Source organism: Manis javanica, chromosome 16, assembly GCF_040802235.1.
Source record: "Manis javanica isolate MJ-LG chromosome 16, MJ_LKY, whole genome shotgun sequence".
Classification (NCBI taxonomy): Eukaryota; Metazoa; Chordata; class Mammalia; order Pholidota; family Manidae; genus Manis; species Manis javanica.
In genome coordinates this window covers 66954992-66982485 of record NC_133171.1, presented here as the reverse complement: position 1 = coordinate 66982485, position 27494 = coordinate 66954992, and the positions used below count along the sequence as shown (strand labels likewise).

The 27494-nt window shown below is 42.0% G+C and overlaps 1 protein-coding gene across 8 annotated transcripts in view; it reads right to left on the bottom strand.

Moving 5' to 3' along the window:
* Positions 1–27494, bottom strand: part of ATXN1 (ataxin 1) — a 415485-nt gene that overhangs the window by 326524 nt on the left and 61467 nt on the right. The gene's annotated exons all lie outside the window — the stretch shown is intronic.

Genomic DNA, 27494 nt, shown 5'->3' with positions numbered 1-27494 from the left:
GACACAATTTTACATCTTTCTATTTTATGTAGCCCTCAACTATTATTATATTTTTAACCAGTTTTACTACTTTTTGTCTTTTATCCTTCATACTTTATAAATGGTTGATCCACTACCTTTATTATTTATTTACTTTTTCCAGTGATATTTTACTTCCTTGTTATTAATTAGTGCCTTTTCTTTTTAGCTTAGAGAAGTCACTTTAACATTTTTTTAAGGCCAGTTTAGTGGGGATGAACTTCTTTAGCTTTTGCTTATCTGAATAATTCTTAATCTTCCCTCAATTCTGAATGATAACCTTGCCAGGTACAGAATTCTTAGTTGGCAGTTTTTTCCTTTCAGCACTTTTAATATGCCATGCCACTCCCTTCTGGCCCATTAAGTTTCTGCTGAAAAATCTTCTGATGGCCTTATGGCATTTCCCTTGTATATAATATGTTGCTTTCCTCTTGCTGATTTTAAGATTCTCTCTTTATCCTTAACTTTTACCATTTTAATTATGATGTGTCTTGGTGTGCTTCTCTTTAGATTCCTCATATTTGGAACTCTCTGGGCTTCCTGGACCTGGATGTCTATTCCCTTCCCCAGACTATTCCTTCAATAATTTTTCTGGCCCTTTCTCTCTTCTCCGTTGGGACTCTTATAATGCAAATGTTGATCCGCTTGATATTGGATCCTCATCATCCACTTTATGAGGTCCCTTAATATCCTCTCTTCCTGTAATTCTTCTCCATTTTGCTGCTCTGCCCGGTGTTTTCTTTTGCTTTGCTTTCTAGTTCACGGACTTGTTCTTCTATTTCATCCATTCTGCTGTTGAATGAAACCCTCTGGTGTACATTTCAGTTCAATTATAACTTCTGTTAGGTACTTTCTTGTATTTTCTCTCCTTATTGAAGTTCTTGCTGTGTTCCTCCATTCTTCTCCCAAGATTGGTGAGCATCTTTATACTCATTACTTTGAACTCTTTTCTCAGGTAGGCTGTTAAGGTCTTCTTCTGGGGATGCACCTTGCTCTTTGGATTGGAACATATTCCCGTCTCCTCATTTTGCTTGTCTGTGCTTGTTTGTATGTGTTAGGTGAGGCAGCTACCTCCCTCAGCCTGGAAGCAGTGGTCCTGTGCGGGAGCTGATCTGTGTGGCCAAGGAGCATGTTCTCCTCTGGCCATCACAGCCAGGCATTGTGCCAGTATCCTTCAAGGCTGCATGTGCCTGCAGGCTGTAACTGGGCTGTAGCTGCTACCTGGAAAGGGTGGGGCTCTGGGCACCTGCCTGTCCTGGTTGTGGCTCAGCCACTGTGTGGGGAAAGCGGGTTTGAGCAGCTTACCTATCCTAGATGCGCTGATGTCTATGCAGGGAGGGTGGTGCTCAAGGTTCTCACCCTTCCTGGTTGGGGCCCAGTCTCTGTAGGGTGGGCAGGGCTCGGGGCATGGACCTGTCTGGGGGAGGACTGGCTGCTATCTTGAACGGAAGGGGCAGTTTCACCTGGGCTCTTGTACCAGGAACAGGGCATAGGGGGGCTTGCCTAGCCCAGCTGACTCTCTGCTGGTGCATGAGGATGGTCTGGGGCTCTCGCCCTGTCTCAGCCTGTGGCTTGGCTACTCAGCACGGAGGACAGGGCTCAGAATGTTCACTCCTGTTGGGTGGTGTCTCTCTCTGTGTGGGACAGGTTGGGAAGCTTGCCCAGTCCTTTTGTGGCTCCAGTGCTACATGGGCAGGCAGAGCACACCTCCAGTACTAGCAGGCTGGACGGACGGAGGACACCAAAAATGGCAACTGCAAGCTCCATCCCCAGCAAGTTAGGATGAGATTGCAAAAGTCGTGTTCACCAGCGTTTCTATCCTTGGATAAACTCCCTGCTGAGTCCTGCCCTTCCAGCAGTCACTTTAAAATTGGTGAGTGGTTCTCCCTTGTTGATCAGGTGCTTTCCAGTGTATTGCTTCTGCATGGACCTCAGGGCAAGCGGGTTTCTATGTGAGTTCTATAACAGCGGGATCTCCATTTTCCACATATCTATGACTCTTCTGGTCTTAATCTCCATTGATCCTTCAAAACCAGACATTTAGGGGTCCTATCTTTCTGGTGCCAGACCCAAGTCTGGGGTGCATGATACAGGGCACAGTCCCCTCACTTCCCAAGGTGGAATTTCCAATTTGGGGGCTCCCTCCCACATGTGGGGTCACTGTATCTGGGTAGGATCCTGTACAAGGCCATGTCTTTGTCTCTCCTGCTCTTCTCAATGCATCTCTTTTGTCTTTTGTTGTTGGGGTGCTGTTCAGCTAGTTCTCATGTCAGCTTTAGAGGAAAATTATTTCATGTGTAGCTCTTTAGTGAGTAGTGTCTGTGGGAGGAGGTGAGTTCAGGGTCTTCCTATGACACCACCTTAACCCTGCCTTCCCATAAAATGTAATTTATATAAATAAGTAACCGGGATGTAATGTATAGCATAAGGAATATAGTCAAAATATTGTAACAACTTTGTATGGTGATAGCTGGTAGCTAGAATAATCATGTATATAAATGTTGAATCACTGTGTTGCACACCTGAAACTAATGTAATACTGTGTGTTAACTACCCTTCAATAAAAAATAATTATCTACAAAAAAAATGTTATTTATAAATTAGGCACAGTAACAGCTTAACAACAATAACAATAAAATAGAACAATTATAATAATACACTGCAATAAAACTGATGTAAATGTGGTCTCGCTTTCTCTCAAAATATTTCCCTGTTCTGTCCTCACCTTCGTGATAATGTGAGATGATAAAATGCCTACGTGATGACATGAAGTGAGGTGAATGGCGTAGGCACTGTGCCATAGTTAGGCTACCATGACCTTCTGGGGATACATCAGAAGGAGGATCATCTGCTTCTGGACCACAGTTGACCACAGGTAACTGAAACCACAGAAGTGAAACCACGGATGGGGGGTGGTCTACTGTATTTCGAGCCATTTTAATCACCTTTATTTGTCTGTGTCTAGCTCAAGTCAATAAAATGTGGTGCTGGTAAATGCTTTGGGTTCTGCAGTTAGGTAGAGTAATGCCTCCCACCCAAAGGTGTCCACACCCTAATCCCCATAACCTGTGAATGTTACCTTCCACAGAAAAGAAGAATTTCACAGATATGACTCAGCTAAGAACCTTGAGGTGGGGAGTGTGTTCTGCATTACACAAGTGGGCCCAATGTAAGCACAAGGTCCTTAAGAGTAGAAGAGGGAGACAAAGAAGGGAGTCAAGGGGATGCACCACAGGAGAAAGGGCAGGGAGCTGCGGTGCCGCCAACTCTGAAGACGGGGCCACAAGCTAAGGGAAATGACCTCTGGAAACTAGAAGGGCAGTGGGACAGGCTCCCCCTGGAGCCTCCACCAGGACTGCAGCCCTGCTGACTCCCTGATTTCAGCCTGGTGGGATCAGCATTGGATTTCTGACCTACACGACTGCAAGATCATAAACTGTATTGTTTTAAGATGCCAAATCTGCAGTAATTTGTTACAGTAGCAATAGAAAACTGAAACCAGTTCTTTGAAGATAGGAAAACAAACACTCCAGCTACCCCTAACACAAAAGCCATGGCCCAGTAGTCCACATTTTCAACCTTCCCAAACACACAAACACAGAATCCCAATAATCATCTGGGCGCAAATGAGGTATGGCCCACATGGCTGCAAACAGCACTGCCCCTTTTACCTACTGCTCTTGCCACTCAGACCTGCAGCTTATCTTCTTCCCCCTCCACAAAGACAAACTAGTTTATCTCCCTGGAAACTACAGAAAGTAGAAGGTCTAAGACAGGGTTTCTCAACTCCAGCGGTTTCTCAACTCCAGCACTATTGACATTTCAGGCCAAGCAATGCTTTTGCCGTAGGGACTGTTTTGTGTGTTGTAGGACACGGCAGCTCCCTTGGCCTCTGCCCAATAGATGCCAGTAGAACTGCTCCCTATTCCAGTATGACAACCAAAACCATCTCCAGACATTGCCAAGTGTCCTCCAGAGGGTGGGGGTGGGGGTCCCCCCAGCTGAGACCCACTGACCTAAGGTGTGTGTTGGCCTAACTAGCCTCTGCTGCTCGCCGTCACTTCCTCTCACAGAGCCTCCAACACACGCAGTTGGTCTCATTCAAACTAGTTTCCCATGAATTCAGTCTGTTTGGCATTTTAAAACAGCTCTAAGTCAAAACTCAACCACAGGCTTTTTTAATGGACCCACTACACTTACTCCCAGCCACAGGGAGTGGAAATATGGCCATTCTACAATGACCCACAACCCAACCCTGCCAAGGAGGTCACAATCCACTGGTCCACCATAAAAGCTTGCTATCTGACTGCTACAGAAAACTTTCCAAAGCTCTTTGCAGCTTTATTATCTAGACATCATTAATACAAATTCTTTCCATCCAAAGGTTTAAATCAAATATACAGACGATGGAGGCCTGACTCTGGTGACTCAACAGATGTTTTGGAATCAGATCCTGGGAAACAGCTGCAGTTTGGGAGTAAGAAGTCAGTCCACTAGAGAAACAGATAATGTCCTCAACAAGTTCTCCCTGAGAAAATAACTTACACAAAGATCGTGTTTGCTGTAGTTCTTCATTCTGCTCAGACTTTCCATTTCAATTTCAAAATAAGAAATTTGTATATGGGAAACACAGCTCCTGTTTCTTCCTTAAATCTTAAACAAAGCTACAGCTTCCAAGATTGGATGTTAAACTCATAGGATCGCAAGTGTCTAATCAAAAGCCATAGCCAAACTGAGCCCTCTGGAGTCTAGATGGAGGTGGCTGTGTGAGTCGCAGAGATGGGTGACTTTCCAGAATGTTCTTCCAGGAGTGTTAACATACACAGCCCTGGAAACTACAAGTAACCAATAGCTTTTTAACAGACCAACTTAACTGCAGCCTTTGTACATTATTCCTCTATCAACTACTATCACATTTATTCCTTCTAAGACTTTAGAATTTCATGTTTTTCTCCAAGTGTACAATATTCTTATAAAGTCTGAAAATGCCATCACATTACTCTGAAAATCTAAGCGTGAAGGTCTTGAACCAAACACCAGACTCATGAAGGATTGTACTCCTTTTACGTAATGATACCAGTCTTAGGGCAGTTAACACTGGTAACCACAGAAAACATTCTTCTTCCCTTTTCCCTTTGGGGATGATGTTACATATTTTCAACTCATTTCCAAGATTTGAAATTCACACATTCACAAGCAACACGCATGAGGGGAAAAAAGGCAGGGAAAGAGTTCTCGGGGGAGGTGGAGATGAATCTATTAATATATGCTATGTATGCTACTTAAACTGGGTGAAGGGCACTGCCAGGAGACGACAACATGGGGTGGGGAGAAAAGAGATTTGTACATTATTGTCTCCAATATGCAAAAATACCAAATTACAAATCGTTGCATTACGAATGAAAACATCAAAACAGGTAACAGCATGGACCTTGTGTCTCCAACCTGACTACCCTCATCAGGCTACTAATGACATCATCATAATAATAGTAAAGAAGCAAGTGTGGATGAGTTTGCAATCTGGTGAAAGGTATATGCAAGCTAAGATTCCTAAAAGATTATTTACTAACCTATACTTACCACTTCTTATGGCTACTTGAGAAGAGCAGGGGAATGTTCTTAAGTGAACTGAACTACAGGTTTTGAGTTCCTGCCAGATTTAATATCCCATAACTAACTTTTCACTTTGAAAGCTACTCAGGTCTACAACACACTTTTATATAAAAATAGAGTATAAAGTAGCTCCTTATATCCAAATGAACCCTTGTTGGTCTCAGCACTGGTTTTATATTCCTTTTAGCTGTTAGGGAAATTGAAATATCTTATTTCTTCATCCAGCATTTGCTGAGTGCCTACTTTGTGCTAGTCCCTGAGACTATTTATGAATAAAACATGGTTCTTGCCCTCTCCTTCTAGTGGTAGGATAATCAACAGAAAACAGCAAAGTGTGTGCCGTGGCGACAAAAGGGGAAAGCAGTGCAAGGGGCAGAAAGGATATTTTTTCTATAAAAAGAATATGAACTTGGATTTCCTACTCTGATTCCCAACTCACAAATTATATTTTCTGTTGTGGACTGCTGGTGGTGGCCAGAGAATTTCAGTATGATTCTTTTTGGTTGTAAACATCTCCATGACACATTCAACTACAACACTGACCTCTACTCTGGAACATTCAGCTGGCAAAGAAAAGTTTTTTACACCAGCATCAATAACGGATTTTCTTCTATTTCATCCCAAGATCTGGAATATTGTGCTCACTTTATCCTGTGTTCACTGCACCCTCCATGATATTCTGTAACATTTCTGATCTGAGCTGTTACCTCATTTTTATTTTATTTTATTTTATTATTTTATTTTCACTAATAGCTAATAGTTCTTTTAAAATCAATGAATAATGTCCGAGCGGCCACAGTGAGCAAAGCACCATAGGAAAATGTAAAAAGGAACAAGAGTTTGTCCTTGTCCTTAAAACAGCTTGCCAACCTTAGTCCAGGAGACAAATATGTAAACAAACAGTCAGGTGTGAATCAAGGGGAATGGGGGTGATGCTAGGGGATGACCAGCAGTGAGCTCAGTGAGGAGGTCTCCAAGCTGGAACATGAGTATTATGTGTGTCTGGGGTCTTCTACTTTTAGATTCCCCTCCTCAGAATGCATGCTCCTTGGAAATCCCACCTAGGAAGGGAATAGGGGGTACATAATTCTGAGCCGGTAATGCTTTTTTTTGAAAATCCAACCAGCTGCCCTGTTTGATTTGTGATATAGAGACAGAACTATTTCTCAGACTTGGGCTTCCTTGTTCTCTACTCCCATCAACAGATCAGGAGGGTCTCTAGTAGTTTTTTCACAAAGGGCTAAGGATACAAAATCTATAGACAAGGATTTTCCCCCAAATCCTGTTTCTTTTGCCCACTCCATCTGTGTCCTGTTTCATGCACACCACTGAAGGTTGACATGCTGGCACAGTGGACTGCTGAGGACTGCTCTTCAGGTAAATTCAACACGAACATTTGTCCTTTCAAGCAGCTGATTCCTTTTTAAGCAGCTAAATGTTCACCTACATCTGTTTTTCACTAGATGTGTAATTGGGAATGCAAGCAAAAGACTATTGATGAAGTTCAGATATAATTGCTCGCATTTTCTGTTACTGTTCTTAACTCACTCTGCTGTCATCAATCCTCACAATCCAGTTTCTGTATTTACAGTGTGCTTTAAATTGCCTGTGAAATTTTGAAGAATTAAATAACTGTCTGAAAGTGTTTGGTGCATGATGAACTTAGATTAGATTAGATTATTTTCTTTCTTGCAACTTTTATCCATGGCTGTTTGCCTAAGAAAGCCTGACTGACTGTTCCAGCCAAAATACTATTTGGTTGCGGTTTTCTCCCCCTACATTCTATACATCCCTCTACATTTCCCCACCTACAATCACTTGAGATGTATCTTCCATTTCTACTAAGTTTTAACAATGGCCAAAAAAAGGCTTCCCCACTGGACTGAATTATTTTAATTTTGCCAGTCAGAAATGGTAGAAATAAAGTTTTGGGGTTGACGCCACCTGGCAGAAATGCAGGCTAAGTTACTATTCTGTGACAGAGATATAAATTAATTATGTACAATGCCCATGTTTAAATTACTTTAGCATTTTCACTGGCATACTTACTTCTTCATAATCTGACTTCTTGGGTATCTAGCTAATTTCTTTTAATTTGAGAAAATGTACCTGTTTTTATCATGTAAGTCTTAACCAACTACTGAGTATCTAGTTAGTTAGGAACATCTTAATTTCAAATTCTTACTAACAATGCCATATACTCTACTATATCAAGCAGTATCATTTTCATACCATCTTGCACTAGAAGGTGGCTTTTAAACCAACATGTTACTTTCTTCTCTACAGATGGTTTGATATGCTTCGCTGCACAGAGAACCTCGCTGTCTTTTGGCTGGTACACTTTTCCAGCTAAAAATGGTAAACCAAAGACAAAAAGCTGAGTAGGAACCCAGGATGGGGAATTCAGATAGACTTTTACAGAATACTTTTATTATTTATTTTTAAAGAGATCTGAATATTCAGCATGCTAGTAATTTTCCTACTCAAATATAAGTTGACACCGTTATTTTGATGTCACAAAAAAGCCTGCAGAATTTAATCTACTGAAAGGAAGGGGGGAGGGAGGAAAGGAAAGGAAAAGAGGGAGGAAGACAGGGAGATAGTAAAGAAGGGAGATGGGGAGGTCTAGAAGGAAGGAAGTGGGAAGGACGGGGAAAAAAGAGTAGTCAGTTTTTATGTGGGAGGTTCCATTCAAAAGTTAAAGCATAAATCATATGTAATCCAAATTGACTTTGAAAATCCCTTAACTTTCTCATAGGACACAACAAATGTGATTTTGTGTAGACAATACTTAACTGCAATTTTGGGCTACCCTGAGGTCTGGGAACCACTATGTTGGTCTCCAGGAAGCACTGGAAATGTCTGACATTCAAGCCATTCCTCTCTTAAAATAAGCATTATGATCCTATAGTTAAATGGAAGGATCAGATGAAGAATGCTAAAGTATCAGTTTTACTTTATTCTGTTGTAATACTGAGCTTCTTTAACTCTAACGCATATTAATGAGTGGATTGTTATAGTAGTTAAGGGAATGGTGGCTTCATGTCTTGAGTTCTTAATGTAGTGATATTAAGAGTGACTTTAAAAATAGTTTCTCTAAAAAATTTTTACTCTGGTTGCTATTTAATAAAAAAAAAGGTGAGCACACAACCAAATGTGCCCCAAATGTTCCAAAGCCCAAAATGCCTTTTTTTTCTTGCTTATCCATTGTTCTGGAGTATTTTATCTATGACCCCCCAAATCCAATACAGGTAATAAAACTGTTAACAGGCTGTCTAAAACATCAGCAAGCATGGGAGGGCACTGCCTCCTTGCTCTGGACGCTGGCTTCCCCAGTAAGTGGCCGCAGACTGCATCTGTGGAGGGTCAGAGGAGGTGCAGGAGCCTTGGGAGAAGGTGACAACCTTAGTATCTACTGCTTGAAGGTGCCCCAGAAAGGCCGCCTGGCCCCAACATCTCCTTCTACCTCTTTTCCTTTCTTTCTTTTTGTTCCCTTATCCAGAATGTCCTGAGTTCCAAAATGAATTCTCATTCATTGTACTTTTCAGCTTCTTTTTTCAAAACACACGTTTCTCTAGGAGGACTAACAAATTAAGATACAAACATCACAATGGGTGGTACATTCATCAGCCCCTTCACAGGAAGAGGGGCCCAGGAAGTTCAAGGGAAGATGGGGCTAGAGGTGGGGTGTCACCCAAGAGGGAGTGCAGGACAACAGGGTCCCAGAAGGCATGGGACCTACGTTTACTATTTACTGCCCTAGGCTCCAGCAGTTTCAGACTTAAAGTGTAACCAATACTGGTGAGTGTTATTCACTGCTGCACACGCAGAAGTCTGCTGGCCACATGACCGTTAACAGCCAGAAAGAGGTCCAAGCATTACCACGAACATGGGACATGGAACATGCAAACGGATGCCTTTCCCCCCAACCCTTTTATGAGTGAGCCAGCATGTGTTTAAGCAAACAACCCATTTCAGCATTTCAGAAGACACACTATTCCATCATTAATTATTTTCTTAGGAATGCTTTGAATTATTACATGGAGAGGCTACTAGATCCTAGAGATTGAGTGAAGTCATCAAAAAAATTTAAAAATTAGATTAGTGCTCAAGCTAAAAGACAAAATTTTGTATGGGAAAAAGGTTGAGAGGGAAGAGATGTCGAATTTAGAAGATATCCAATAAAATTTGAAGAAAGGGGACGTGGCAGTGATGATCACTTTGCTCGAAGTAGACACCTGGGTCTTCTGGGTGATACTTAGTCCCTGTTGGAAGTCACTATCTCTACACATCTCGCCTGGGCATTTTGGAAGAAAAGGTACCACTGAGGTCAGGAGAACCAGAATATGTGTCAATCAACAATGCACCAAGGGAAGCCAGGCAGTCCTGCTACACAGTGCCCACTGTAATTCTACCCTAAGAAGCCAGGGCTAGTGTGACAACACAGGGGGCACACAGAGAGGCTGCCTCTCCAAAGCTGTCACAGTCAGGAATATTCAGAGGAAAGAAAGCAAGTTGTAACACGTGTAACATCTGCAGTAGGAATACCAAGTGAGAGCCAACTGGGACGACCACAGGGCACTGCAGGCTTATGCCTATGAAACAGGATACACCATCCATGAGCAATTATGCACGGAACTTGTGGGAATGCTCTAACTTCACTACATGAAAGACAGTGCTGCACACCTCCATCTCTGTAATTCCCATTAGCTCACCCTAGTCTGGATTAACTCAGTGAATCAATGGCTTCTGTTGAACTGTTTATATATTTTTCAGGTCCTGATTAGGCCTTAGTCACTGAGCATATTGCATAGTGACCTCGCATAACTGCCATTACACACCTTCCCAAGAACACACAGCATTTCCAGTGAGGCCACCAGTGCCAGCAAAATGTGAAATGGAGATTATCTGTCAGCAGTTTTAAGAACCGTGCACCTAAATGCCAAATGAAATATATGCGTGGCAGGCAGCAGAAGTTGGGGATTAAAAAGATGAATGACGAAAGCACCAATGCTGACTCTTGTGAATGCAGGAGAGCCCTAAAACTGAAAGCCAGCCTGTGCAACAAGTAGTTCCCCGCAGTTCAGCGTCACCCCTCGCGCTCTACGGTGCCGTCACAACAGCTGTTGGAAGTGAGGAACAGCTGAGTCTTCCCTCCTTCTCACTTACAGCTTGTTTGCAGAGCGCCCCCACGCTGCCAACATCGGTATGGCAACCTAGTGAGTCCTGGGGCCCAGACAATTTCCCTTCTCCTTTCTGCTATTCTCATTTTTCATTTTCAAGATCAGCAAAAATCATGTAATTTTATATTTGAGGATTTCCCATTTGGAGTAATAAACAACATTAAAGTTCAAAAAAGAAAGTGGCATTTCGTTTCTTTTATCAGAATGCTGAACCGCTCTTACACACCCTGAGATAAAGCAATGATGAACATGAGTGACTTTTTTTCAAGAAAATTTGCAAGGGATCAGCTACTTGAAACCTCCTGGCCAAGCAATGGGGAATGATGGGCGATGAGAAACGGGCCACTGCCTCCACATCTACTGTACAAGTAATAACATAAGCAAGAACCTTCCGGAGAGTGTTTTATAGTATTTTTCATAGCAAACTGTAACTCTTTAGTGTGTTAATCCTCCCTTTCCTACTTCTACTCATATGCTTTATATGTATTTAGTTGTTAAATTATATATTTTAGCTGAACCTGGAATGACAGCTATTTCTAAGAGGCTGCCAAGATGGGTCAGAAAGATCCTTAGGAACCTGGCTCACCCTGGCTCTGCATAAGGGGCCTGACAGCTAAAACCCTCCAGAAAGTTGATGAGATCCAGGTTTCCAGAACACTAGAGAAAGGCATTCTTTGCTTTCTTCCTTATGGCCTTTTCAAATAAAAAAAAAAAAAAGAGGTTGTTTACCAAAAAGGACTCCTTTGGTAACACAACTAACTACCTCCTTTGTGTTCAGAGTGCAAATCTCTATGTCCCTACGTCAATCTAGCTTCAAGTAAGATGAGGCCTTCTTCACCTTGGCCCGGGCCGAGGTGTGAGAGAGAGATGGCGCCCAAAGGCCAGCACAAGGGAGGCATCCCCACAGCTGCCTTCTAAGTGAACAGCCCTGAGTTACTCCATTGACAGCTTTCCAAAACTAATTGCGGCTGTTAGGATAAAGAGGGCAGTTTCTCAGCTTCAGCACCTTTCAGGTTATTTCAACTTTCCACCTCTGCTAACTATCCTGCAGGAACTTTTGACAGAGAGCCCTCCTTAATATTCCTGAGGCAGGGAGGCTCGGGAGAAAAATGTCTCCCTCCTCAGCAGAGAGCTGAAGTCCTGTGGTCTCTGCCTTCCATATCTTGGAGATTATATTCAACGAGTGTTGGGACTATGGGAGAGTGTTTATGACAGACAGACGCTTGGATTTAGGCTCAGGACAAACAAACCTTTCACATTAGTCCTGAAAAACAGACAGTGTTTGGTTCTACATTAGGTTCTACATTAGGATCCCTGTGGATGGTTCTACATTAGGATCCCTGTGACGTTCTCCCCTGCTCCCCATCCCCTCCCCTTGAGGTGTTTTCTGTGCCCTGGCTGCAGACAATGCCAGGAGCTGTCAGAGCCTCCAGGAGGGGCACAGCGCATGCCACACTTCCTCTCCCGGCCCCTCCTTGGTCTGGCCTAACAAGAGAAAACAGCCCCCTCTTCCCCCACCTGACCTTTGCTCTGCCCCAGACCCGCAGGGCTGCCAAGCCCAGCCCCCAGCTGAGAGGCTGCAAGCCCAGGCCCGTGGAAAAGCCACCTTGAGCCCAGGGACTTTCTCAAGCTCATGTCTGGGTCCTTCTAGAGGGAAAAGGCAGGGAGAAATAATCTTTCTCAGCTCTCACCTCTGTTCCTTTGCAAAGACCTTGGACTGTGTCTGACTGCGAGCAAGCAGCAGCCCTCGGAAATGATCACATCCACGCCCCTCCTCCCATTTTAAAGTTGTCCTTAGTAGAGGCCCCGTTCCTTATTAGGTGGCTCCCTGGTGACCAAGGACACATTTTCTTCCTAGGGATTTATTGAAACCCAAGAGTTGGAAGTGGTCCTAAAGATCATTTGATTCAGTGGTCCCGTGAACTGAAAATGCCTAGTAACTACTGTCACAGAGAGCTCCCGGGGCCTCAGGCTCCCACCCCCACCCCCAAGCCCTCAGCTAACTCAGCAGAGCCCTGGGAGAGACCAGCAGCTCTTCTGGGGGTTGTGAAGCCACATATGAAAACCACTGATGTAATACAACTTCCTCATTTTCCTAAGGCCCAGAGAAGTTAGGTAATTTGCCAAAGGCCACACAACAGTTCATGAGAGGCAACCCCTTGCCTGGTATGCTAGGGACCAGCTTCACCGGTACAGCCTAAATACTTAGTATTCAGTGAAACCTCAATTATTTAGTCTCTGCCACTAAAGATAATGTATTCTTAATGAATACACAACTCAGTTTCTCTGAACTTATTACCTACATGGTTATGGTTAGAGTCTTATGTGCAAGTGCCACCATTGTTTAAGTTAGGAGTGTTTTCTAAAAAAAATTAAGGATTCTTCATTAATTCACCCTCGAATTCTAAAGGTGATGAGCCATCATGGGAAACAAATCAGAAGCACCCTGAATGACATTTTCTTTAGGAAAACCAAGGAAATGGTCAATGAACCAACACATCTGCTCATGTGAACAACCACACACACACACACACCCTTCAACTTCTAGCTCTAGGAATTATTCATTATGTGGGAAAGAATTTAAATGCTTTCGCTGCTATGTCCGATGGATTTGTAAGTGGGTTGCACGTTTTGTTTACTAAGTAACAACCATTTCCAAAGCAACATTTATAATCAACAACAAATTGTTTAATAAAGTAGCACACCATTTATATGTATGCTTGTTATTTATACTGATAGGAACATAATAAAACTTCATTTTGCTAAACTATTCTAAAACAAAGGCTTTTGCAGAATGACACTGGCATTTCCCCCCAACCCCCGTTACTCAGAATGGGTGGGGTACGCAGCACGGGGCTTCACCTTTCTGGTTAGAAACAACCAAATGAGTACCTAGTGAGCGCATCACAGGTAGTTCCCCCACCCACAGACCCGGAGGCATCTCGCACATTTTGAAAGGAATGAACAGTCTCACTGCTACACCCACACCACACGGAATGCACAGAACCACCACCTGTGAAGCCAAGTGCTTGTATAAAATCCAGCAGCCCTCGCTGTGAGAAGCTGAGGAAGAGAATGCTGCTTTTTGCTAATGGTAAGGTGTATGGAAGAGTTACATTTACTTAAATTTCAGTCTCAGGCAGATGGTGAACATAAAATGCCTACAGGTGATCACAGAGAAGGTCGAATTAACATCGAAATGAATCAGGAAACCGAGGAACCCGTCACTGCTCAATTTTTTAACTGTTAAAAGCTGAGCATTCTCTAACTGTCATCAAGCCCCTCAACAAAAATGTAATTTCATGAAACAGAGATATTTTCTTCTTCACTAGGTTTTTGTAAGAGCAGAAAGCACTGACCTTGGCTTTGGCTGTATATGTATGTATCTCTGTTCCACAGACAAACTTCAAAAAATGGAATATTTCCAGGGACAAATAAATTATTAGCAAAAAGATGATTAATATAATTTCCTACAAATTTTAAACATTTCTGATAATTAAAAGACTATCATAATACGTAATTTCCTTAATTGAAATTTCTATTTTTTAAGAACCTTCCATACATGTATGCACAAAAATGCATATTCAAAAAATTTACTCTTAATATATTGACTTTAGCTTCTTAACACCGTATCTTGCAGGGAATGATGGTACAGGGCATAACATTTTCAGTAATAACTTGTTACCCAGGGTATATATTATCATCCTAAAATATATAATCCAGTGTCTATAATTTAAAAACTGTACCAGATTCTGAAATATATAAATGTATTCTTCTGAGCTGCCAACCTTATACTCTTCTGAAGAAGTATGTCCAGAGGCATAAAAAAACAGAGGCCATTTCACACTATGAATTAATGAATTATCTTAACAGTTCTTGTCCTAATTAAGACGAATAAGAAAAGCACCTATCCAATATTCCAACAGACAGCCAACGTTTCTGGTTGTGAATAAGTATTCACCTCCCAGGGATCCACCTCAATGCACATGACACACCAGTTTATGAGGACTCTGCTGAAAGGAGATGTTTAGGAGGAATTATTTAGGACAAGGGGACTTCCCTGGAATAAAGATTCCTGGCCACCAGAGCCACTCCATAGCACACTCGAGGCCAGAACCAGAAAAGATTAAATAATATATTCACATGGGGAGTCAATTTTCCCATCAACAACAAGCAGGAAACTTTACAAGCATTTCAAGGCAAAAACCTTTTTGAAATCCTACAGATACTTAGATACAACCTCTCCAGACTTTCTTTTAAATATGTAATTTAAATACGTAGATGAAAAAATATTTACCAAGAACCATCTATGTGGCCAGGATTGTGTTTCTAAGTCCCAAGAACGATCAGGATATGTATGAAATTACTGAATTTTATAAAGTATTTCAATAAATAATGTAGCCTCCTAAATATGCTTGGGGCTGTAATTCCATCTAGTTTGTATGATGACACTGTAGACCTTGGATGGAATTACAATCTTAATGTGGACAATCAGGGTGTGCTACTCCACATGCTGGGGATTCTACGATGAACTTAACCTCTAAAATGATAACCACCAAGCCATTGGCGTGTAATTACAACCAGGAAGGCAAGCTGCCTGCCGACTAGTCTCTGAGAAATGTTAAATTCAAAGTACCTCTCACTTCACTGTAGCAAAATTTATTTAACATACCTGAAAAACTTCCTCTCCAAAATTAAACTTTCTACTTTTGTGATGAGAAAATCTCCACAAGGGTCTGTCTCACAGATGCATTCTACCTCAGTGATGACAAGACCACATGGACGCTATAGTAAAATCTTAGGATCTTCTGTTAGCACCTTCATATATCTAAAATGTAAACTCCAAAAGGGCAATATATTAAAAAATGAGTCAAAAGCATGCTCAAAAGTCCTATGAAACTGCTGGCATTTCTTCTAATTCTTTGAGACTAGCCTGACATTTATTAGTATAAACAAAGTGCCTTTTATCTGTAAGAAGGGAAAAATAAAGATTGATCTAAAGAAATTAAATTCAGGGTTGTAGAAAAAATGAACCTAGATACAGACCCAGAATTTCCTGGGGAAAACAAAAGAGAATGACACTATGAATCAGCATTTTTCCCAGAGCAGCCTGGAATAAAAGAACACACACACACACACACACACACACACACACACACACACACACACACACACAGGATAACAAACACCATGAGGAATGAAGACAAGGATGCATACACATTTTATCTATGTATGTGTATTTAGGACACACATGGCTTCCTTAACCCCTTGCATGCCTGTACCACCCCTAACTTTATATGGTGCTTGTAATAATTACCAAAGCTCTGTAAATTCAGTATGGCCATAGCAACAAGGAGACTTAAAAAACAGATTTTCTCTGTCAGAAATCCTCACCAAACAAAATATAAGGTATAAACAAATTCTACTTTCAAACAAAATATAAGGTATAAACAAATTCTACTTTCATATGGCCATTTTTAACACCACAATGCTTCTATCAGCAAAGGTTATATGACATTCCCAGGAAAAGCCAGTTCATCGAGGGACCCCTTGTGGATTATGTGTCACTGGATTCCTGTATCACTAAGAGTTGAGAAGTTATTAATAACCTTAGCTCTCAAGTTATCTTCAAGCTTGAAGGATTTGTGTATACTATCTCACAGTGGTTATCTGAAGTAAAAAATAGCAAGATAGGAGAAAGAAAGCAGAAACAATTTTGATGAATTTGTACAAACATGAGACATAATCATTCTTTAGCAGCTTTACTTTAAAAACTTTGTTCAAAAAGAAAAAAAAAACTAATGCAAAGTCTGTCTCTTGGGAGTCCATTCCTCTCCTATAACTTGAGAAAACAAACTTGGTACAAGTAAAGAAAGAAATAGTTCTTGAAATAGCTCTGAATTCACAGAAAGAGTTAAGTGATATAGGGTCCTCAGCTCAACTCCGGAGGCAAACTGGCAAGTGAGTTATTTTACTTTACCAACTGAGTTAACAACTCAGGGTGTCCTTGGTTGCAGGCCTCTATCTCAGTGACAGACAGAACTCCCAACTTTGGCCTCCTCCATAAAAAAGTATCAGCTGGATTCAGAACTGGTTAAATAAGTACCTGCTTAACACTGAAGGCTGAGTAATTTTGACAAGTTGTAACATCCCGTTGATGGAATACAGCCAGCCTGACTCAACATAACATAGCAAACCAAAAACATAAGGTAATGGGGAAAAGAAGGAATTCTTTATATGCCCACTTCCCACAAAACAGTCTGGGTGACATCCAATCTGCCTTCCTCCTGCTCAGTGACAAATGGGGCTGCCTAAAAAGCAATGTCATTCTAAAACTACCAATAAACTACTCCATAAAATTAAATTTAATATCTTGAGATTCCCACTAATGACATCCGTGACAACCACCCAAAGCTGGTTAGACAGCTCTATTCGCTTTAAGGAGCTCTACTGAAACATGGAATAGCCAGGTTTGGTGTTAAATGTTATGTGTGTGTGTTTAAACACACTACCTTTCCCATATGCAACAGGAATTTCCTGTCAGGCATATTTGAGAGCAAATCAAGACAACACTTACTCCTTAGGACAGAGCTTGTGAGTCAGGCAGTGTTACGAGACTCCAACTCCTGAGTCTGTTAAAGTCACAGGATAGCAAGTTTAGGGCCTAGGCCTGTTCTGTTCTAGACAAGAAAGGATGGGAAAGAAGATGAATTTTGTTGGCGATGAAAAAAATATTTTTGACAGATTCCTTGTTTGGAATTATTACCTATTACAGGACAGCAAGGTGAAATGAACACAAACAAAATGGCACTATTCAGGATTCCCAAAGGAACATGGAGGAATCCGGTTGCTTTTTTTTTTTTTTGAGTTATGGATAACCTGTAGGAGGAAGAGGACAATCCTGATAAGCTCTAGCATGTGCTTCAGTACACATCTCTGAGCGACTTAACTTTCTCCAGCCCACACAGCCCAGCACTGCTATGTCTCCACTTGGGAGCTACCCTGCAGGAAAGACATTTATTTATTCACATCATCAAAGAGATTAATTCCAAAGTTCTCTGGAATGTTTTACAGCCCACCAGCAGTTCCTGATCCTTCACAGGTAATTAACCTCTTGATGGGCTTAGACCAGCAACAGTGTCAGGACCCACAACACCTTAATGGTAAGTTATAAGCCAGGGGAGGGGATGATTGGAAAATAGATTCCTAGGCTCATTGGAAAATATATTTCCACTTATTGAAAAGAAAGTACAGTCAACTTTTCAGGAACATATGAATCACAGAACAGCAGCACTGGCAAGGACCTCAGAAAATCTTCCTGTTCCAACTTCTTACACAAATCATGAGAAAACAGGTACAAAGAGAGTGACTTGTCCAGACATATTCAACTCAACACAAATTTAGTTAGTGCTGACTCCACGGCATGGCACACTTTTTCCCACCCAGTCCCTTTCGTAAACCATGTGCATTTAGCTCAAACAACGCATCCCTCCTGCCCTTAGGTCACCTGATAACATTTTAGGAAAGGTCTAGGAAATAATGACTAAGCACTGAAAACCGAGAACGAGGCAAAAGAATAAGAGGCAATAAGAAAGGAGACAAGTAGAGTCCAAAGACAGCTGACTATAGTCTTACAAACACTACCTGTGCGCTTTCATGACACTCAAATGCCTGGTGAAATAACATGGCACATGCCTCACGTGTTCTCCAGTGACAAGGATGATGTCTAGTCAGAATTCTCATTGCTGGTGTTACAGAAATATTCCTCAGGAACCAGGTCCCAGATCATTATTTGCTCCTTCCACCCCTGTGATCATTAGGGACAGTGGCAAAGCTCCCTGAGGGCAGGAACCTTGACTGTCTTGTTCACTATTAATATTCTCTAAAGTCTAGAAGAGTACAGGGCACAAAGTGAGTACTCTGCAAAATTTACTGAAAGAATGAATATAAATGCCTATGAGGAACAAAGAAGTATGCGTAGTTTGGAAATGCACATGCATATTATAACTTCCTGTAAGAGAAAATGAAAACATACCTATCTAAAATTTCATAAGAATGTTAAAAGATAGGGGTTTTTTTGTATTTATAAAAAAGTGAGCTACATTAAAAATGTAAAGCACCTATTAAGCAGTTACTACCAGTTGCATCTACTAAGTAGGTACCATTAAGCTAAGCTAACCAGCTCCTATGTTATAAAGAGCCAACAGCCTGAAGCTCAGTGTCAAAAAACGTATGAAAGGGCGGTAAATAAACAGTCATTGAGAAGTTGCTACCCTGAACAAATAAATAAAAACCAAGCAGATGTAGTTGGAATAGAGAATAAATGGGAGCTCTAGGCACTGTGTGCTCAGACAGAATAAAAGTGCTCTGTGTATTTTCTAATGAGCTCTATGTAGTCTATGTAATTGACCTGTTTGCAACCACTGGCATCAATATTTCTCTTTGTGCTTTTAAATTCAAACCTCTTCTTTACCAGCCCTATCAAAGAAACTATATGACACATAATTTGGACGATTACTTTTGGATTCTTGGACAACTTGCTGGCTCTCTAATGAAATTTTAAATCAAGACAAGTTAAGTACAGGTAGGGATGTAGTAACTAATATAAGATTTGTCTATTTTAAAGACTCAGGAAAAGACAATTGCACCCAATTAATATACATAATGGGAAGTAAATACAATTAGCTTCTTCTTGAAAAACTTTAAGTATGGTTTAGGCCATTGCAAATGTGAGATAATAACAATAATAGCAAGCACTTTACAAAATAAAGGCTGTGGAATAAGCACTGTTAGATACTTTCCATGCACCTCATCTCATTCCTACAGGGAAATCAGTTGTTCTGTATTTTTTTAAGAGACGAGAAAACTGAGGTTCAGAGGCTAAGTATCTCCAACTGGCAGATCTGGGCTCAAACCCTCAGTCAGAATGATCCCAGAGCTAGCATACAGGCAGAGACCTTTAAAGATAGTGAGATACCAACAGATGGGTTTCTGGACTTACTTAACATAGGACACATGGCGAGAGTCTGGCCTTTGGAGTCCAAGCCCCTAGGTCCAAATTTCAGCTCTGCCACTCTCAGCTGTGTGCCCTAACCTCTCTGTGCTTCAGTGTCCTGTCTCTCAACCTAGGAATCAGGACAGGACCGAAAGAATGAATATCTCCTATGCATAGGCCTGTTGTGAGGACCAGACCAAGCCAGTTAATAATCACCCTGCACAGAGGGGGACACAGGAAGCACCCAGAAATACCCCATGTGTACTGAACAAGGTTGAATTTGGTGTCAACCAGCCTCAGCTGCCAATATACTGCAAGCCCTTACCCAAGTCATTTAAACTTTCTGAAGCCTGTTGTCCTCATCTATAAAACCGGGATGCCAGCTTCTGTGCTTCCTTCCCAGGGTTGTCACAGGAAATAAATAATGGACAACAATACGTGTCAGTGCTTTGGAAACCAGAAAGTTCCACATATACACTACCATGTCCATGTGAATTACTCTCCTCAACTTTCAGCTTCTCCAAGCCAAAGAGGTCCTCTTTATTGCCTCTTCACCTGCCTGAGAGTTTAACACTAAGCACGGGTCCCCAAGTCTTGGTACCAGACTCCCTATAATAAGAGAACAAATGTCTGACCATTCAGGACTCGATGAAATGGAACTCATTTAACCACATCTTTCTGCACACCCACTGTGAGAAGGTAATTGATGTTCACCTTGACCCCCAAAGCACTCTAAGGCTCTGAAGCACCTTCAAGGGAAGAAGTAAATTATATTCAGCCTAGTTCATTATGAAGTGTATTTAATTATACTCAAGTTCTTTGAAAATTGGTGACCTAGGAAGAGCACAGAGAGTAAGTCACAGATTGTAACTGGAGGCCTCTCCCCACCATCCCACCTCCAATCACCATTTATGAGAGTTTACTGCAAAATACAGCCCACCGTGGGGTAGGAAAAACTGGGAATCCAGCATGCTAATTATAAAAGTCAAAAGAAGTTTTTCATGTGTATCCTCAAGGAACACTAACGTGCAGAATTACTAAAGCCAGAATCTTAAGACGATAAGCAGTTTAAAGTACGTAAGATACCTACCTACATGTTTCAAATATGATCTTGGTTTTGCTAATAATGTATTTAAACCTTTGAACAAGGAATACCATAAATATGCCATTATATATCTTCTTATTAGCAGTACTTAGAAGTGTAAAAACACATGAGTATTAGTGAATATTATGTTCTTCAGAGTGGTAAAGTAACATTTTAAGTTTTGCCCCTTGCTTTAAAGAAATTATGTGTATGCTAATAAGAAACATAAAAATAAAAAATTATACTGTATTAGCATCATAAAATTATAGCTATTTGCTCCTGTTTAAACTATTTTAAGGCTGTTGTCTTTTATTACCTTTCCCAATTAAAAACTGGGATACAAAGATGAGTGTTAAGTACCATAACTCAGTGTTAGCAGAAAAAGAGTGGTTGCCATTATAACCCTCTATCCAATAAGCAGCTCCCCTCTGGAGAATCCCTCAAGTGGTCCTTCCCCCTCTGCCTGAATATCTCAGGTGACAGAGGTTCTGTCACTGCGTCATGAGCTGGCTTTATTTTGGGCCGTCCTGACGTCAGAGGCTCTTCCTCAGGCAGCAGCCCTCGGACGCCCCCTCACTCTACCTCGCCTCCCCTGCTTCTCAGTTCACTTCTGTGTCCTCTGGAATTCAGGGACTGCACTTCCCATCAGGACTCCTACTGGCCTCACTCATTCTGTCGGTTAAATAATGACCTGCTTCTGCTCTCATTTGTCACCGTTATCCTTGCCATGACGGCCCTGCGTCATGACTACATGCCACCAGCTGAAGCGGCTCTTGGGCACCAGAGCTCCATGGGCACTATGAAGGGCATGTTCCCGAGGACACTATGAAGGGTGTTGTGAACTTCCTCAGGACCAGCTGCCACAGATGCCACTTTTATGAGAAATGCATTCCGAATTCCAAAGGTCAGACTTAAAATCCTTCTGAAAGGGATCCATTTATAAATCACTGCTTCTACTTCTGGGGAAAATATGTTACACACACATAGGCACACATGCACACCCCAGGTACAATTCTTCACTCTGCCATCTCACCTACATTATGAGCTGAGTAAGTGTTCTGGTGTGTAAGCCCCCAGCTCCTCCTCCCTGAACTGAAAGAAGCTGACCAGAAGCACAAGCAGCAGGGCTTGCAAACCTACTGCTCAGATCCCCACCTCTCCTCTGCTTCCCAGGGTGACAGGGGCTGACGAGAAATGGTCTCCAGCTAAGTACCCAACACGCCAGACAGCCATGCAGACAGCTCCGGAGCCTGGGACTGGGACTGCTTCTGAAAGCGTGTCTACACCCGGCAACTCCCTTTCTGCCTTGTTGTAGAAGTCCTACAAAATGTCCTATTAGTAGCTTCCTCTTGGATCATGAATGGTCTAACAAGGGAGTGACCATGTTTACTTTTATTACCCAGTGCCCACTGGGGCTGTCACTACAAAAAAAAGTCATGCATACTCACAGCCCTTACTTTACACATTAATGTCCTACTTACCTTGCACAGTCCTCCCCAAGTCTCTTGGCCTTCACCGGAATGTGGCCATGACTGCCTTAGTCCAAACCCAGTAGGTGGGGAGAGCAAGGGGTTAGAATTAAGGCACACAATTCATGATAGTAATTTTATAAGCTTGGTTATCTGGTTTCCCTTAAGTTTACAACAGATCAGAGAGAGGCAAGGGAAAGATGCTATCAGACATGGCGACCAAGAAAAGTGGGTAAGACAGAAGCTGTGGCATCAAGAAGAGTCATGAGCTTCTGGAGCTTCACGACTTTACTACATCAGTGTAATAACTTTAGAGGAATGACAGTAAATCTCCAAGAAAAAGTCAAATTATGTCGACTATACACTATTCCACTTAAGAAACCTTATATTGCATTTTACAATGATTTCAGCCAGAAAATGTTGAGGGCTTTTTTCTTTACCCTCTAACAATGTTACCACTTGATGCATTTAAGTATTCCAAGTAAACATACTCTCTGAAAGCAATTAATTCCAGGGGTGTACACAATTAAATATTTACATCTTTACTCGGGGAATGGGAAGGAAGAACAAAAGTGAATACTCACTGCAGACCTCTAAAGAGTTACAGTTTTGCATTCCCCTTTGGAGAGAAATATCTGAAGGAAAGAAAGGAATTTACTTTCTGACTCTCAGTCAGAGGTGCAGCCTTCCTAAGGCCCCCAGGCTCAGGTGGACCGAGGGAGTTCTGAAACCTCCCCCACATTAATAGTGGGAAAAGGGCTTGCTCCCCTTCTTTTGTCCTAGAGAAAGGTAGTGTTCACCCTGAAAGCTAAGACAGGAATAGACGAGGGACGTTTTCATGCAATGCTTTCTCAAGTCTCTTCCCTCTGAAACAGCCTTGCTGCATGAACCTGCTAGTCCATCAGTAAGACTTTTAGGGACCTTGTGGCAAGGCTCACTGACTCCCCTGAGATACTGCGCTGGTAAGTGAGTGGCAGCAACACCCCCAGGGAGTGGGGACCTCCAGCCAGGCCTGGAAGGGGAGGCGGGAGGCTGAAGCACCTCCTGGCACATTTTATTTTAAGTGGATTTCAGTAACAGTACACATATTAGGGAATTTTGCTTTGGATTATAAATCAGGAAAACCCCTCGGCATATTATTAGCACATTATGAAGTATTAAGGACAAAATAATTCTAAGTACCAGTAAGTCCACTGTTACCAAACTGTCACAGTCTCTACTTCTTTACACATCGGTGTACTTCTGCACACTTGGATTTCTCTAAGAACCTTCTCAGGCCTTCTATGCCCTTCAAAACCCAGTTACTGAGATGCTGTTTAGAATACAGCTATTTATTCATCTGGTTAACAGTATTTCCAACCTTTCAATTTTTGTATGAAAAGCTCTTTAGAGCTTTTCTAACTTCCCTCCACTTAAATCTTTGTGTGTATATGTGTGTGTGGTGTCTGGAGAGCTAGGCCTAAATTTTCCGTTTGAATTTTTTTTTTATGTTTTTCCCCTATAGTTGCCCCCCAACTCCCCAAATCTCTTATAAAAGAGACAAAACTCTTAGTGGGCTTAGTTCTCAAATGTTTTTAATTTATTCACATGCTGCCATTCTCTCTAGCGAAATGACCAACCTGCCTTCTCAAAGGGAACCAACATTTCCTCCTCCTGACTTTTTAAAGCACTTCTAACAAAGCCAAGTGTGGACTGAACAACGTAAAGTAAGTCTCTTCACAGCAGCTACGTACAAATAAATAATCAAGTCCTGACAGCCAATGGGTACTGTTCTCATTAATAAACAGCCACCCAGCCCCTACTGCCTACAAGGGAGAGACCCACCAGGTCCGGGAGCCTGGGCCCAAGGCACAGACTAGGTCCCCTCCTGAGACAGCACTCCGACTCTGCAGCCACACTTCACCCACAGGGCGTTCCCATTGCTAGGAGCACCAGGAGAGGGTGTTTGATCATTCCAAACATCCCTTCCAAAGGCACAGCAGGAGAGAATGTCAGAGAGGTAATGGAAAAAAGAATGGCAACCAGTTCCACCTCTCAGTGATTAGCTTTTCACCTGTACTGCAAATTGTCTATGTTCATTATTCATTTGAGCAGCACCTAGGACCTTCAAGTCCAAACACATTACTGTCTCATCATGACTTCCAGGGAAGAAGGACTTTATTGACATATTACTGCATGAACATGCACCGCTAGCTGGAGCTGCTCACAGGACTAGCCACGCTCTACGTCTCCCACTCTGACTCCCAACACCTACAAGTGATGCATCCTTGTTCCAAGACTATACTTAACCCAACAACAGGCTCTCCTTAAGCAAATAAATCTTTTTCTAAAGAGAATGAAAACAGGTAGGTAGCTATGACACACTTGTATATCAGCATATGGATATTCTCTTCCCATGTTATACGGTAGGGATATTTGGTTTAGGACTTTTCCTGTTCTCCTTCAAGTATGAGTTAAGTCGAAATAATAAATTTTGAAGACCAACCCATTTTTTTACTCTAATATATTTTTTAATTGAAGTATAGATACACAATCTTATATCGGTTTCAAATATACAACACAGTGGTTAAACCGTCACCCATATCATTAAATCCTCACCCCCACTAGTGTAGTTACTGTCTGTCAACATAGGAAGATGTTACAGAATCATCGGCTGTATTCTTCATGCTGTACTACCATCCCTGTGACCGACTTAGATTACTATTGAGAATTTTTGTGCCCCTTAATTCCCCTCACCCTCCCATCCACCGATCCTAACCCCTCCTCAAGGTAACCACCAGTCACTTCCCAGTGTCTGTGAGTCTACTGCTGTTTTGTTTTGGACCAATCTATCTTTAAAATCATCTCAATAATAAAAAACTACCCCAACTGAAGCTAAGAAGTTATGCCCAATGAAGAAAAGACACCAAACTAGGAATCTCAGGAGGTCTGTTTTTCAGCTTCAGCCCTCGTACAGACAAGCTGCATGTTGTGGGGTCAGTCACGTAACGTCATCATGCTTCAGATTTCTCATCTGTAACATCAGGACATTCGGTTAGATTAAAGCCCTTTCAGCTCTAAAATTCTGATGCAATGATTATGCTTTCAATCCAGTAAAATAAAATACAGTGTTTAATATTGCTTGCTTTCTCAACTAAGCCAATTTGTTAAAAAACACAAAAGCTCAAATATGCTAAAGAAAACATGACCAGAAAAGATTTTTTAAAATTTAACGTGTGCAACACAGCCTCTGTCTAGAAATTAATATCTAATCCTTCTTCCAGAAAAAGTGCCCTCTTTATTTTCTTTTGTGCAATATTCAGTTTACTACTGGACAAGAAATACTATGTGCCTGTTGAAGTTCCTCTGTACTTGCTGATCTGCTGGGACCAGGGGTTCAGTAGCTCCATGCCAGAATGAAACTTCTCTATTAGCCACCACCACACTACATTTGCAAGATCAACAAAAACAGCTCAGAAATAAACAAGCAAAATCTTGCTGTCCTCTGCCTGAAATGGTTACAAATTACAAGCTAATCTCAGAATCTGTGACATCACCAAGCAACATTTTACAAATTGAGTAACTTGTTCCCCTGTCCATTACTACTAAAATGATAAACATAAAAATAAAAGAGGAGTGGAACACAATTTAGGAATAGGTAAGGATGAGAAAGCACAAATATACCTAACTGAATTCACAGGCAGGTTCCAGGTGGGGTTCAGGGAGGGCTCAAGTCAGAAAAGCAGAGATGCTGTTTCACTCACTGTTTAGTCACTGTTTTACCTTTGGCTCCTGAGACGGATGTCTGAAACCCATTTGTGGGTCATAGTAAAGGGAGCTCTGAAGCACAATGTGACTTCCAGGGAGAGCTGAGCCAGACCACAGTGAGTGAGCCAGCAGAGCAGATACTAAAAGGTGATGAAAGGAAAGAGGCACTTATTTGTATGAATGCAAGAACTCACTGACTTTCTTAGGCTGCCCCAAATGAAATGTCAGATGGGCATGATTTTGAGTAAGAGTCAACTTTGACCCTTCAAAGAGAAACATTCGTAATAAAGTCCTAGACCACATAGATTTTGCCCTATGTAAATTTCCCAGTGGGAGGCAATTTCTCAGTAGAGTTACAAAAATAAAAGTCTTCATCAGCTCAGCTCAGGATGAAACACACGACTTAAAATAAACTGAAAGACACCTAAAATGATCTCCTGAATGAAAAGAAAAGCCATTCCAAGTAAAAAAATAAGCTATTATTAAGCAACAGAAGCTTACTCTGTATTCTCACTCTCCTCTTTAATTACATTTTTAAGAAACACATGTGGCAGAACATTCAGGCATTTCGGCTTCCCCAACTCTACAAATTCTGGGGTTTTCCTTAATTTTCCTTCCAGCTGCTCCTTCCTGACAGTCAGGCTGGTCATCTGGACAGAAGGTGCTCAACCCTTCAAGAATGAGTGCTGGCAAGGATTTGGGAATGTACTTCTCTGTATCTGGGGTACAGACAAGAAAACACTCCCTGTTCTGTTTCTGTGGTTGTTATGTTTCTGCTGGGCACACATCTCCCTGCTCTGGACTCCCTCCCCACTCCATTCCTGGCCAACAATGTGATCAAAGGGAGGCGAGAGAGGAGGGCCAAGTTGAACCTTACCAGGAGATCAGATTGTCTGGTGCTGAGCCCAAGTCCCTGAGATAAGGTCTGAATCCTGGCAATGCACAGACCGGCACAAAACCCTTCCTGTTCCTCTTACTGCTGCGGTTGCCATGGCCAACCCAAACAATATCCCCCAGCTCCTCGTCCCCCAGCTTTCTACCCTCTCCCAGCCCTCCAGTGTGGGCAGGAGGAGGTGAGAACTGCTCACTGGTGGGAATTTAGAAACTGCAGAAGCTGAACGGGGCCCTAGCAGGCAGATGAGCCCTGAGGCTGTGCAGACATCATGTCTTAGAGCTGCAAGGCTCTGCTTCCCTGAGTTCTTCACCTGATTGTTAAGTGGAAAACAGATCTTACACAGGGGAAGAAACTGGCTACAACCCTAACTTGGGAAAATGACTGGCACCTTTCAACTTCAGTTCTCCTACAGTCAGCAAAACAGATAGGGTGGGGCAGTGGGGCGGGGCAGAATATACATTCTGGATATAATAATATCTGAACCAAGGCA